This window comes from Sebastes fasciatus, chromosome 19 (genome assembly GCF_043250625.1).
Source record: "Sebastes fasciatus isolate fSebFas1 chromosome 19, fSebFas1.pri, whole genome shotgun sequence".
Classification (NCBI taxonomy): domain Eukaryota; kingdom Metazoa; phylum Chordata; class Actinopteri; order Perciformes; family Sebastidae; genus Sebastes; species Sebastes fasciatus.
This window is the reverse complement of record NC_133813.1, coordinates 28395952-28411187: the sequence shown is the minus strand read 5'-3', so window position 1 is coordinate 28411187 and position 15236 is coordinate 28395952.

The following is a 15236-nucleotide window of genomic DNA, read 5'->3' as shown; positions in this document are numbered from 1 at the left end:
TGTTGATGTACTGAACCAGCACACAGTGACTACTGTAACATGGAACAACACATTTCAATAGATCACTACATTGGAGCTAATACTATCCTGTACGTTGGCACTTGCAATGTTGAAGAGATATTTAAAAAACAGCTTCTGCCAGACTGCCACCTACTGTGTGTCACATCATGTATTTACCTCAGTTGAATAGTAGTGTATGTTGTATATAGTTATGTTGGTTTAGCTCACCTCACTCAAGATTTGAACTAATATTAATTTAGTGTGAATTCCTCCAAACTTTATAATTGTTACAGAACCTGTAAACATCAGTCAAATTTACACATTTTGTTGACACCACAGAAGAAGAAGATATTGGCATCATATGGAACTAGAAAACCTGAATCCACTGGTACCAACCATGTCCTAAAACTGGAATGGTCATTTTCAAAGGGGTCCCTTGACCTCTGACCTTCAGATCAGTGAATGTAAATGGGTTCTATGGGTACCCACGAGTCTCCCCTTTACAGACATGCCCACTTTATGATAATCACATGCAGTTTGGGGCAAGTCATAGTTAAGTCAGCACACTGACACACTGACAGCTGTTGTTGTCTGTTGGGCTGCAGTTTGCCATGTTATGATTGGAGCATATTGTTTTATGCTAAATGCAGTACCTGTGAGGGTTTCTGGATCAATATCTGTCATTGTTTTGTGTTGTTCATTGATTTACAATAATAAATATATACATACATTTAAATAAAGCAGCATATTTGTCCACTCCCATGTTGATAAGAGGATTAAATACTTGATAAATCTCCCTTTAAGGTACATTTTGAACAGAAAATGTGCGATTCATTTGCAATTAATCATGATTAACTATGGACAGCCATGCGATTAAACACAATTTAAAATTTGAATGGATTGACAGCCCTACTATTAGGACTAGTTGTTAAGGTGGAGGTCCTCTCTCTGGCTACAATGTCTTGAATGTCCCATATGAACAGTAACAGCCCATTTAACCTTTGACCTACTTCCTAAAATAAATACAAAAAAGAAACCTTTATAAGGATAGAGACTCTTTAAATACACAAACCGTGGATGCATTGTCAAAAAGCAGCTCTTCTCATTTTGAGCAGCAGCTTCTCCTCTTATTCACAACTAACAAGAAGAGAAGAGCTGACCACAACCTCAACTGACAAATCACACCTGCAAGATTGACAAAGCCACCACAAGATGTCGCCACTGAGAAGACTTTGGATGGTCACACATCTGGAGGTTTCTGATTCGAATTGTGAAGAAATAGAAACACATTTATGGACAGACATTTACTGGCCCTCATTTCTTAAAGGGACTGTTTGTAAGAATCAGAAATGTCTTGTTAACAGCTTCACCTGTGGCCGTTAAGTCAACGAAAGTCAGCGTCCTGTTGCTGGCGCTTGTGCTCGCTCTACATAGACATGAACGAGCATCGCTCAAATCAGTGAGGAGACACACGTCAGCTAAAAGCACAACATCACTCTATATTTCAGCTGCTTGGCAGTAATGTTAGCTGACCAGATGAAGGTCTCTCCATGAATCAATGCTGATCCTAGTGTTGGCTTTTCCTGCCTCAGCCTCCCGACCGCGGCCGGAGGGAACAGGGGAGACGCCGGAGTTTTGGTCGGAGACGATAACGTTTCTCTCTGCGGAGCCCCGTCACTTCACAAGACACGGGAAACCTCTGTTTGTCTGGAGGAGCTGCAGCAGTTATTTCTGTACAAACGTCCACTGTACATTCACTAGATATTCTCAGAGCTACGAAGTCTTCTGCAGTGTGGAGTGAGCAGCATGCAAGTGAGGTGGAGCGAGCTGAGTGAAGGCAGGCAGGCAGAGGAGTAGAGGAGCAGAGTACAGCAGAGACTCCAGCCCTGGAGACCAAAGCTACGGTCTCCCCCGCGTCCTCCGACCGCGGCCAACACTGTTTAACAGACGGGCTTCACTAGATACAACCAAGAGGTTTTGGTGCCTCCGTGTAGTTTGTGTTGTAGTCTTGTCTGAACAGCGGAGACACACGCGAGCGCGCATATGCGAGCGCGCATGGGACACCGACCCGGTTGATTTATACGTGTAAGAAGTTACAAACAGTCCCTTTAAAGGATGTAAACATGTTCTGATTGAAACCCAAAGTACAAGTATGAACCTGAAAATAAACATAGTGGGTCCCCTTTAAAAGAAAATCGGTTGGTTGTGTAACTGCTATGTACCTTACTGTGAATACATACAATATGCATAAACTATGTAGGTGTTCACAAGAGGGAGGTAATCAGTATAAATCATAGAAACACTAACAGTGTATGAGGAAACACAACACATTCATTAAAGAAACCAAAGACATAAGAAGATGCATTATGCATAACAACACATCCTATATTGTTATAAGATGCTAAATGTAATATTGAGGTTTCTCAGTGCCGTTGAACAACCACTGCACACTCTTTTTGTAGGTTTATTGGATTTCTTTAACGGGGCTCTCAGCTCCAGTGTCTTTGTGGGTGTCATTTACATTAATTGTTTAATAATGCAGGCATTGTGTGAGTGTATTCTGCTCTGTTAGCCCTTTTCAGATAAGCTTGACTCGTCGCTGCTAATTCACAGTTTCAGGGCATACATGTTATATTTGAAGGCGCAGTCTCACCTGATTCATTAAATGGCAGCAATTTGCATATGATAATTCAGAGGTACAAAAGTCTGTATGTGATTATGAAGACATTTTATTCATATGCTACATGTCAGAAAACAGGTATCTCTTGTCACATAGCTGCACAACACAACAAATCATTTACACAACTGACAAGTTTTGTCAGTTGTGAGTGTTTTATTGGCGTATACTTGAGAGCCGGTTTATTCAGTTTACCACAGCGCTTTTTGTTCTATTACAGCAGACATTTCTTTACACTCACCATTCTGATTTACATGAAAGGGTCTACTGGTCTTCCTGAATACCAGCTAAAGAGATTAGCCTGCATCCTATTAATCATGAGACATACTGAAGCTGTGTTTTTACATTCATTAACTCAGTGCTAGATCATAGGGCTGCTGGTTTTAAATAAATCATGACCTTGGCAAGACCACAGTCTGGTACTAAACTGAACCGACTGCAAAACACTTTACCATTAGAACAAGTTACCCTCCCACTGATTTTCAAGCTATCTCGTATTCTTGTTGATGTTCAGAAGTGGGTGGCCTACACGGTTTCTCCTTGGATGTTTCGTAGTGCATGTTGCCGACAGTTTGACTAGCAGAAAGAGTCCGTCTATGCTATTCTACTTATTCTTTATTGTTCAGTTTTTCTCCACTGAAAAAGAAAGATTGATCTAAATGAGACTCGATCGGCCGGAAGCTTTATTCGAGGTAATTAACTACAAAGTTGAGGCAAGAACAATGAACTGTAATAAAGTTAGAGTCCAACAGATTTCACTGGTAAATCTCAAATCAAAGAGGACCATTTGTGCTTATTTTCAGGTGCATGCTTGTATTTTGGGTTTCTAACATGTTTACATGCTTTAATGTTCAAAAAACGCTTTACTTTACTCATACCGGCTGAAACACTCTATTTGAGCTCCAGTCGGCTCTGATTGGTCGGCTGGCCCAAAAAAACACTTCTTCTTATTTTATTATTATTATACACTACAGAAAGCATACTTATTAATATCATATTCCATTTCTGCCAATAGATCCCCCTAAATGTTACACACTGGTCCTTTAAATTTCCTCCCAATACCATAGTACATATTATTTCTAATCAGGTTTTGAGTGTGTAGTATGTCCACACTGGAAAAGTTACAAAATAAAGAACACTTAAACCAGACAGTGTGCAGACTAAATAAGGTCGATCTTTGAGTGTGCTGCTGGACACATTTAGCATTTTTTTTGCATTTAGCAGCTGTCCAAGTAAATTGTTTTCTTTTTATTTTGGAAATTAAATTGTATATTTGTGACCAAATCTGTGTGAGTGCCACAGGCAATTCCTATTTTGAGTCTTTGGTCAATTTAAGACTAAAGAGTTTGCCTGCCACAGTTCACAGTGCGAGACGAGTTCCATAACTGGTGAGTTTCACATGCTCCTTGTTGTTCTTTGAACGTCCCCTGAGATCTCCTGGTCAACAATGAACATCTGGAGGTTCCAGCAGAGGGCGAAGGTCACGGAGAAACGGCTGCAGCAGTGTGAAGAGACATCAGACGCTGGTGATTCAGGGCAAGAGCCTGATTTAAAAACAGACTAATTGGGTTCGACAGGCATTGATGTGAGGAGGTGGTGCAGGTATGACAAAATGAGTTTTTAGGCACCTGTACAGAAGGAGATGATAAGTCAGAATCACTGGATGAAAGAGGAGGTTGTAAGCGAATTAGGTCAGGGGTTAAAGGGTAATTGCATCCATGGAGGGTGTCTAAGTTCAACAGCCCTCGGTGAACAGAGAACAGGGAACTGAGGTCTGAAAGGGTTTCATCAGGATCTAAAAAGTGAGAGGAAGGGGGGGTAGTAGGTGTTTCACTGAGTTAGGATGAGGTGAGACAAGAGCAGGGTAGCAAGGAGAACTGGACCAGATATATCTATTAGAAGACCAAGACAAGCTGATAAACTGCAAATGAAACAAGGCACCAAGACAATAGTTTAATCAAAGAAAACACAGAACCAAACTGGGAATTTGTTGCTAATTTTTCTCAATTATACCATCGTCAGAGAAACAAAACCCCCCAACCAAGCGTATCAAGTCTCAGCAACCCACGGGCAGATGCACACAACTGGGTTGTTTGTGTGTGTCTTTAGACTGAGACTGAGAGTCAAACACACCACATGAGGGCAGCATTGATTCACACTGCTGTTGCTTCTCTGACTGTGGAGCCAGGATTCTACTGCATGCAGTACACCATGAAGGTAAATACATATTCTAAAACATGTTAAAGAACAACAAGTTCAGGATAACAGTGAAGAGCAACAATATTGATACTAATAATATTAATCACCCAAACTTCCTCCTCTTATAGAACACGTGTTTATAAGTGCTATTTAATTAATGCTGAATGCCAAAGAGGGAAACATTGAAGTAACAGTAAGTGATATTGTCATCACAAAACCACAGTTCCTCATGAGGAGTATAAAGGCCAGCTAAAGCTGCAGCAGTCAGCTACTTGTCTCTTAAGCATATAAACTTGATAGAGTAAGACTTAGTTAGACTTAGTTCACTAAGTTTCCTGCTGAGCTGCTGAGCTTACAGAGATGAATGTCAGGAAATATACTGCCAGATTCACATCGGAAAATCCACATCAAGTCTATCATAATATGAAATATTGAACAGGAGAGAAAAAAACGTTCAGATATTACTCTTCCCCTACTGAACCTGTGTGTTTAAAAGATTAGTTTCAGCTTCACTTCAAGGGCCTCTATGATAATACAGGCCTAGAACTGTTAAGCATTTAAAGAGTTGAAGTAAGATATGGAAATATATATACTTATAAATATCGTTTGATCTTTAGGCAGAAAGAAAACTGTCTGGTCTAATTAAAAACACAAAACACAGATAATTAGGCTAATTAATAAATTAGGCTTTCTTAATATCACGTCATTGATTCATTTTAACTTCCCTATCAGTAAACAGTGCAGGATATTAACAAATAGGCCTTGCTGTTTAATTAGATGGCAATTAACTTCTTAACAATGACTGCCTTGAAGTGATTATTAGTGTTACTAATATTCATGAACTTTATCTTTGATCCAATCATGTAATAATTTTTACAGCATGGAAATATGATCATCTAAATTGTTGGCACTTATCAAACTGCGCTGGCACGTTTTAGGCTCCAGGGACGGCAATGTCGTTCTGTCGTTCTGTCGGTCTGTCGGTCAGTTGGTCTGTCGGTTTGTCGGTCAGTCGGTCTGCCGGTCTGCCGGTCAGTCGGTCAGTCGGTCAGTCGGTCAGTCGGTCTCTCGGTCTGTCGGTCAGTCGGTCTGTCGGTCAGTCGGTCTGTCGGTCTGCCGGTCAGTCTCTCGGTCTGTCGGTCTGTCGGTCAGTCGGTCTGTCGGTCTGTCGGTCAGTCGGTCTGTCGGTCTGTCGGTCAGTCGGTCTGTCGGTCTGCCGGTAAGTCGGTCTGCCGGTCAGTCGGTCTGCCGGTCTGTCGGTCTGCCGGTCAGTCGGTCAGTCGGTCTGTCCACCATTTTGGTCCAGACTGAAATATGTCAACTATTGGTGATCCTCAGATTTTTCCTCTGGCACCACCCTGATGTTGACTTTTGAGGTTTTGCTTGAAATGTTTGATAACTATTGGATATTGGATTTCAACATTCATGTCCCTTTAAGGATAAATTGTTATAAAAGTGATTGTCCCTTCACTTTTTCCACAATTTTATTTTGTCTAATACTTCGGTCTATTACCAAATACCTGCAAAACTGCTGCTCCAATCATCTTCAGCTGTACTTTGTGTTTAGTGATAATTAGCATATGTTAGCATGCTAACACGCTAAACCACAAAGATGGACGATACATTTCCACCTCCTCCCACTGAACAGAAGTGAAGCCAAAATATCCCGGATACGGGAGCTGCCATCTGGAGATTTTAACATCATTTGCAGCCCGAGTCTGGGCAGTAGTGATCGCAGTAGCGATCGCAGTAGTGATCGGGCGGTGGAGCCGCGGTATGGAGGTCAACCGCGGTATCGAGGTCAACTATACGTTAAACTAATAGTAAACCTTATGCCTGCTAAACATCAGCGTGTAGCACAGCCTCACGGAGCCAGGAGTGTGGCTGTTGACTTATACTGACATTGTTGATATCTCATTTATAAAATATCATCCACCCCTTTTCTTACTGCGTGTCCAGGTGAGACAGCAGAGCAGCCCTGAAAACCCCATTATGTCAGCTACTAAATAATAATTGTTTATTCTGGTTCACATCAACATAATTTATTATGTCTCCATCGCTGCCTCAGAGAACTAATTTTTCTGCGTCTTTGACAGGATTACCCATATGTCTTTGAGGGTGTTCTAAACACGTGGTTACGGCAGAAATGCCACCAAATATTTGATAAATACAAGGCTATTGTTACCTTATCAGATTACACTCAAGCACACACACATTTATGAACGTATTGATAAATGAGGACCAATGTGAGGAAGCTGCAGCTGGACCCTCGCCTTATCAAGCAGAGAGAAATCAGCCCGGAAGAATCTCATTTGATCTGCTTGTGTGCACAATCCGGTTGCCTGTGAAGGTAGTATCAGATTTAAGATTGACCTGTAAATTGAGAGTTTTACTTTGTGCCTCAGCTCCCTGTGCACAACCGCACTCCCATACAAAGTCTGTATTACTGCAGCCGATGCCCTTAACTGAGGTCAGTCTAGTGATCCTTCTTACCATTCCTTGTGAATAAACCACCTTTTTGTTCAGCTGCTTCTTGAATTGCAACCATATCATGGTGGAGCGGCCGTGTGTGCCTCAGTGACCCTGGGAGCAATGTCTTCAGGGACATGAGCTCCTGTTAGGGAGACCTGAGGCAAACTGGTATCAGATGAGGAGTCTGTGAAGAAATAAACACAGCAATATTATAGGGACAGATTCTAGTGACCCCTGTAGCTTGACAGGACCATAGACTGTATAAGAAGTGGACGTAATCACCGTGACATCACCCAGGGGTTTGTGGACTGCTGTTTTGAAGCCTTTGGCCGTCTCCATCTTAGTTATTTGCAGCCAGAAGTGACACTAGAGGGCGGAGCTAAGTACAACTGAACACTGAATACGACATTTTTAGGCAACCAAAATGTTTCAGTTAACTTTCATGAAGTGAAAACACACTGTGAAAGGGTTAAAGATCTAAGACGGAAACACGGACAACTCCCAGACCGGACAACGCCGCGGTAGCGACCTGTCAATCACAAGGTAACCCTGCCCTAAAGCATCCCCTGCTTTATGGTCTATCTGACTCTAAATGGGACCATAATTTACTAAATGAACATCATGCTGTATTGAAGAAGACTTGAAACTAGTGATTGAGACCATAAACTCATGTTTACAATGTTTACTGAGGTAATAAATCAAGAGAGAAGTAGGCTCATTTTCTCATAGACTTCTATACAACCAGAGGAGTCGCCCCCTGCTGGCTGGTAGAGCGAATGCAGGTTTAAGGCCCTTCAGCGTTGGCTTCACTTCTCAGACCTGGAGGTTTCCCATTGGATGGGACACAGAGGCTAAATCTGCACAATTGAAGAAAATGTGACCCAAAAATGAAACATTTGCTGTAGTACCTTCATTGTGAGTCATGCTAAGATTAAAGTATTTGTCCAATATCTGACCTTGATTACTATTTGCTCATGTTACCCTTGTAATGTGTCACCCAGTAGTGGGCTGGCATAATCTACATCAGTACAACACAGCTGAGTTGACCTTGTGTGTGTGCTTGTATGAATTTATTCAACAATTCTTTTTGAAAAATACAGCATGTAAAGCACATAATACAATGACAGTCCAATGCATTCAAAACAGAAAAAAAGTCAATGATGGCAGCAAAAAAATGGCAGTTCTTTTGAAGATTGTTATTGTGCCGAGATCAACAAGCATAGTCATAAAAAGACAGAATAAAGAGCTTCAGATGGCGTCATTGTTGCTTTCCCTGTCTGATTTATTCTTAGGGGAAAATGTTTGAGGCTGTCCTTCTCCTGTCATACAAATATCCAAATAACCAAACAATCAGAAAACAATTAAAGTCCCACAAAAGACAGAAAAATGAATGACTCCTGAATGCTTCCTCGAGAGGCCTGACACACAATAGAGCTCGACTGTAACAAGTTCCCCCCAAACATCCGCTGCCTGCTTGCTGTCCTGACCTAACCTGCACACTGCCTAGAAGCTCTCAGCCAAAATGTATGAACAGATATTTAAACCCAGCAGGGCTCTGCCTCAGGTCAGGTGACCTAGGAGATGTGTGATCCATGAGGTTGTAATAATGGATCCACTGGTAGGTCCTGCAGGATTGAGGAGTCTTCTGTTCATTTACATGTAAATATATATATTTAAAAGGATCCAGATATCTGGGCAGTCTATAGCTTTTAGAAGCAATTCTCAACTGCACAGCATGCTGTTAGCACTACATGCACATTAAAATGTTTCAACACCTTTAATCACAGTCAATTATCATTTGCTCTATCAATTTCTTTACAATACAATTAGCAAGTTCTTTGGTGACATCTCTGCTCATTTAACTTATCGTGCGTAACACTATGCCTCAACATGTTGACTCATAAAGCTTTCAGACCTCATTAGATCCAAAACACATTATTGACAAGCTTAAAACAATGCTGCTGTTTAGATTTAAAAAATGATTTGACTTGACGGGGACAGTGACAGGCACATGTCATCTCCCATGTGATTGTATATACAGACCACCAAGTAGAGAATGGGCAGGGATGGATCCTTTGTAGACCATATTCAGTAGTTGATGTCAGCAGGCATGCTGCCTGGTTGGACGGGATACTGGCTTTATAAAGCACTTGTATCTGTGAAGAAGGACATATGCTGGGCTAAAGTGCAGACAGATGCAGAGTCTTGTCTCTTTTTTTCCCTTAGTGAATAATCTCCCCCCTCTCCAGTCTCTCGCTACTCCTCAGTGGTGAAGTCTGTTCCGGAAAGCTGAGTGGTTAATGTCAGTGTCCAAGTGTCAGCGGTATACTTTCACTGTGTGAAGGTTGAGTGCATGTAGGGATTAGTGGCAAGAGGTGTTTGAAGTGGGTATTACCTTTTTTATTCACCTCATGTGTATCTTTTCTTTATTTGCCTGGCGTGCCCAGGCAGCTGGAGAAGAGTGGCATGTCGTGGGGGAGTTGGGGGGGCACCACAGAGAGGAGGAGAGAAAGGCTGCGCCAAAGCTGGTGCAATTCTGGTACCTTATTTCAATTGTATAATGACATATACAAACAATTCCATTTCTAAGAGGGTTGTAGACCTTGTAAATGGTCACATCACAATAAAGATCTCTTTTCTAGTCGTGCAGGGTTAAGCTTTGCTTTTTTTTCATTTTACACTTACTTGGAAATGAAATCTTTTCATTTGCTTTTACATATAAAAGCAAATGAATGCAGGTTTTAAATGAGAACATTTAATACCAGATCATTTAAAACCTGCGTTAGCTTGAGGCTGTCTGGGGCTGTAAACACAACACTGACATATTATCAACTTTGAACTTGGAATGATGAACTTATTAGCAAACAATTGCTAACATCCAGCAGATACAGAGCAACATTAGCATTCCTTTGGAGTCGTGTTTCTGGGGGATAGAAGTCCAATATTCTATCTTTTAGCTCTGTTTTGGTCTCCACCAACTCAACAAAGTGTCTCTTTGGCTGCTAAACGCTCCTCTTTGTTCACTAGCTAGTGGCTAACGCTGTCTTTTGGCTGTTTGGGGTTGAGCGGGTAGTGTACAGTCAGTTTTTAGAGCTTTGTTTTAGTAGAAAACAACAAAAACAACAAATTGAACCAAAACAATTAGCTTAAAGAGGCAAAAACACTTGGTAGCGCTGCGAGAAACTGCAGAATTGGGTGACAATTATCTGTGGGTTCATCAGAGCGACCCCTCCAACATTAAATACAATCATTTCATCTATTGTTATTATACAATATTGATAATAACACCTTTAATTTACTGAAATTACAGTTCCTGTCCTTTTAAAAGTTTGAGAAAAATCTTGACTTTTGTACATTTGTCAGAATAACAGAATAACGACATTTTGTTATTATAAATTTGAATGATTAAAGTTCATTGCAGCATCTTGATTATCATAAATAGAGCTGATGGAAGATTATTTATATTTATCTCCATAACTGAATGATAACTATATGCTCTATTGACTTGAAGAAAACACATAAAAAGTCCTCGATCACACTGAAGCACTTCTACAAAAACACTTGTTAGTTGTGTAAAAGACATAATGAACCAGTTGGGCTTTTGTCTTTTTAAGGCTCAGACCTTCACAGCTGTTTTTTTATTCTGAGAAGTGGAGTTATTGAGGCTATACAAGTTCCCCTGACAGCAATAGTCCAGCTAATAAACGCTAGATAACGTAAACTGCACTTACCTGTCTAGGAGAAAAACAACTTGGCTTCAGCTATCATTCCCGCCGACTCTCTCAGGTTTCTTTCTCTCTCAACAGAACTTCCAAACTGTATTGTTGTTTATGACCCGACTCTATCATTGACAATTTGCAAGGCATACTGGAGATATTTGGGGACTCAAAACTGAATGCTGCTCCATCATATTTTTGCATTACACACCTGTCCTTGGGATGGCTTTCTGAACCTTTTCAACGGTGGGAATTTCACGACCCAGAAAGGTACACTGAGCTTAGTATATAAATCACACCATTTCTTTTACAGTCCCAGTGAAAACGGTCCACAGAGAGGTCTGGGGATTATCTTTCAAAATAGTATTTTTCCATTTTTTATACTGAGAAATGGCATCCTTTTCATTCTCATGGTTTTTGTCATAACCAAAGTTATCTGCATATCACTCAAAGAAAGAAAATATGTGGGGTGAATTAACCCTTAAAACAAAAAAATAATATCATGGAAAAATTCCAGTCATGGTCCGGCCTGCAGTACAGCACTGAGTCAGCTCTCTTCAGGGAGTCTAATGACCTGCTGATGTCTGTGGATTCTGGAAATTGTTCCATTTTACTGTTTGACGGTCACCACTCTGTCATTTTCGACACGTTGCAATGTACTTCTTTCATGCAGTGACACAAGCATGTGTCATGATTTGTCTCCTATTTATAAGAAGTCCATGTTGCAGCCATAGACTATAAGAAGTGGACGTAGTCAGCGTGACGTCACCCATTGGTTCGTGGACTGACGTTTTGAAGTCTCGACTTCGGGATTTTGGCCATCACCATCTTGTTTTTTTGCAACCAGAAGTGACCTGAGAGGGTGGAGCTAAGTACAATTGAACACTGAATAAGACATTTTAGACCAAAAGGTTATAATTAACTTTCATGAACAGAAAACACACTGTGAAAGGGTTAACGATCTACGACAAAAACACGGACAACTCCCAGACCGGACAACGCCGTGGTAGCGACCACGACAAGGTAGCAACCACGACAAGGTAGCAACCACGACAAGGTAGCCCCGCCCTAAAGCATCCCCTGCGTTATGGTCTATCTGACTCTAAATGGGACCATCATTTACTAAATGAACATCATGTTGTATTGAAGAAGACTTTAAACTAGAGATTGAGACCATAAACTCATGTTTACAATGTTTACTGAGGTAATAAATCAAGAGAGAAGTAGACTCATTTTCTCATAGACTTCTTTACAACCAGAGGAGTCGCCCCCTGTTGGCTGGTAGAAAGAATGCAGGTTTAAGGCCCTTCAGCGTTAGCTTCACTTCTTAGACCTGGAGGTTGCCCACTGGTTGTTACACACAACACAACATTCCTTATCATCATATCACTGACAACACACAGCTGTAGCCTTATTTGAAACAGAATGATACTTTAGAGAGTCCCTACTGTTTGAGGCTCTTAAGACTCCACTATACTGCTGTGCCCTCAAATTTAGATACCCGTTGCCAGAAACCTTGGTGTCGCCTTTGATGAAATCTTAACATCTGACAAATGAACACTATTGTAAGCAGCATTTCTATCTCAGATCTATCGCAAAATGAAAACAATTGTCTTGGTTAGAGATCTGGAGACAGTTAAAAACCTTCACGTTACACATGGACAAAATAAAGTGTACGTTGGGTGGCTCTACAGGACCATCTTATAAGACATGGCAGCCATTTCTGAAATATATATGAAAACCCTGAAACTGTGTACTCTTCAATAACTGATTCTCATTCAAATCAGTGATTTAAGTTACTGATGACCTGCGATGGACTGGCGACCTGTCCAGGGTGTACCCTGCCTTCGCCCAATGTCGGCTGGGATCGGCTCCAGCCCCCCCGCGACCCCTAACGGGATAAGCGGTTGCAGATGGATGGATGGAAGTTACTGATGACATCTATATTTAAATTTAGCCATGAACACACACACACACACACACATATAATATATCTAAGTGCACAGATCTTAATAGAATATCATCTAATACAGATCAGTTTTCCTTCATTATTTGGTAGTGCCCAGTCACTCACTTAAAAGGACATAAAGATGCACACCTGTTTTCACTCATCGATCCTCACCACAGTGGTTGTGACCCGTTGTCTACAGCTGGGCCTCATCCTTCCCCAGCAGGTGCTTCTTCTGTCTCTAAGACACATTTAAATGTACTCCAACAGAGTGGTCTGTACCATGACTAAAAAAAGAGATTTCCCAAACTTCAAGTCGCTATCATGCAAGTGAATCTCTCCCAAGTACAATTATATTTGCATGACTGCTTTGACAGAAGAGAAAAAGAAGCTTTCCCTCCATGATATCGGTTATGTTTAGTGAAGTAACCCCACAAAGCTAAAAATGAATTCCTTTTAAACTGATGAAAAATAATTAACAAAATATGTGATAAGAGCAGTGATACACACAAACAGCAAGGGCAGTGTTTAGACCTCTTCCTTATCTATCATCTACCTGCCTGTATTAGAGGGTGATTATATAACATGTCAGTCAACCTGAGCCTTTTTCTTCAAACAATATTTAAAAGCATATCTATTTTCCAAATGAGCTCTGGCCAAGAATAACACAAAACTCCTAAAAATGACAGTCCCATACAACTAAACTGCATTGTGGATTACCTTTAAACATAATTTGTTGTGGATTATGTTTGTTTTTGATGTATCACAAATTTGTTCTTTAATGATAGCCCGTGGAATTGTGCAAAGACAGGACATCACGGTGGTGGACGGGTCCAACAAACACAGGACCTCCACCCAGGAGACTACTGTTTGTGTCCCGTGTGAAACTAGAAGTCAACGTTCACTTATTTTAATTCACGTCCATATCTTAATAACGTAACAACTGTAGTCATTTTAAGCCAAACTATGATGTTTTTTTAAAACTAAATTTACCTCGATAACTTTGTTGCCTAAACCTAACTTAAGTAGTTTTGTTGCATTAATGTTTACAACATTAACTACGTGTTTAACACTGTTTAAAACTGCAGAAAATATGTTTCCCTAAAACAAAAAGTATTTGATAATGCGGTTTAGTTGTATGGGAATGAAATTTTGTGACAGGGTTGTATTGCTTTTACCATTAGTGTCTCGGCAGAATACAATCTTTGTTTTGAATAGCTAATCTTAATGCTGCACTAATATATTATATCAGCAATGGCTCAAAGGGCTGTGTAAAGTCAAAGGTAATCCCTCGTAGTGACAAACCACAGATTCTACAGTTCTCCCAACTTTACAGAACATTTTAGCATCTTTCAGCTCATTGTTTTAGTTCTACGGCCCGCAACTACTGTTTTTGGTTGACTCTCACGGCTCTCATGACGTACAGCATGGCAGATGTTTTCAACAAAAAGTTCTGATGAATGTTGTTGGCGCTACCAGCCTAGCACCAGTTAGTGACTCGCTGGTGAACATAGTGAACACAGCATTTAGCAGCTCAGGAGTTGGTAGAGACCAAAAACAGAGCTAAAAGAGAGGGAATATCGGACTAACATTTTCCAGGTGGACAGAAACACCACTTCAAATGTCTGATCATTTTTCTTCTGGAAGCAACTCGATTGCCATATCAATTTTATAAGGTGATAGTATGCCAGTGTTGTTGTTTATAGCTTGTTGCGCTGCCCGCTGGTCGAAAAATTAATACATGCAGATTGAAGCCAACAAGATAAATGCTCTCCCATCATCGTCATGTACTTTAGGGAGCTTCTGATTTTTTAGACTCCCCTGTGGAATCATTTTGTCACCATATGTAACTTGTTTACGACTAAAGATTTTCTTTGATTTTAATCTTTTAATCTTTCATCTGCCAATTCTTTTTAACATATTCACACACACACACACACACCAGCTTTCATAGTTCATTTGAGCTCTGTTTAAGCTCAACATTTCCCAACAGGACTCACAGTTCGTTCATCTTCAATGGGAAACACAACAGAACTTGAGGCACGAGGTGTGATTGTAAATGAGGTTACAATTATTTCATCATGCAAAGCCCTTTTCTTTATAGTTCCAACTTGAATGATTCCACGTGTTGCAATGATCTGTTTTCAGTCCCGTCACGCCCCGTCTGACTCCTTCCTTAACACTATCATCCATGGAACCACTTGAATACAGTCAATTATTATAT